Raw genomic sequence first — 783 nt, forward strand, 5'->3', positions numbered from 1 at the left:
AAAACAATATAAATAAATCATGCTGTCTGCAAACTATACTTGACTTTTCGAACCCCAAGTGTTTATTCCTAATAATTCTATCTTCTTAGAATCAATTTAGTGCTCATTCATTTGACTTTTACTCATTGCTGGGAGCACTATGGCCGTAATGTTTATTTCTCTGAAATAGTTGCCACAACTTGAACCAATCGTGGTTCACTTGTTTATGGTTTTACTACTGCTTTCACATTTACTTCAGAATCTCACTTTCCCCCTTACTCCAGTGAGTATCCTCTTAAACCAAAGATTTAAAAAAAAAAATTAGTTCAGCAAAATCAATAGATTACTGAATGACAGTATGTATGAAATTTTCTACCTATAGAAGGCCATTGCAATAATCCAGGTAGGAGTTGATGAGCAAACTGAACTAAAGTGGGAGAAGATATAAGGAGCCAGATACAAGAAATATTGTGATAACAGAAGCACTTAAGATTTGGAAAGTAACAAACTTGGGATACTGGAAGACAGTAATGCCTCCAAAAAACCTAGGAAAATTTGGAAGGTTGGTAGGTCTTGGGGGGGAGGGGAGGGGAAGAATCCAGTTTTCATGTAGAGATGCTTCTGTAACTATATCTAATAGATTAAGCAGTTATGAGGTACTGAAGCTTCAGGATGAATATAAAGATGTGAGTCATCTGCATAGAGATCTATGAAGATCCATGGAGTAAATAACCCAAAAGAAGTTAAATGATTATAAAATATAATATTGGAAGAATCAATAAAAAAGACAGACAATAATTTAAC

Source organism: Sarcophilus harrisii, chromosome 2 (assembly GCF_902635505.1).
Source record: "Sarcophilus harrisii chromosome 2, mSarHar1.11, whole genome shotgun sequence".
Taxonomy (NCBI): domain Eukaryota; kingdom Metazoa; phylum Chordata; class Mammalia; order Dasyuromorphia; family Dasyuridae; genus Sarcophilus; species Sarcophilus harrisii.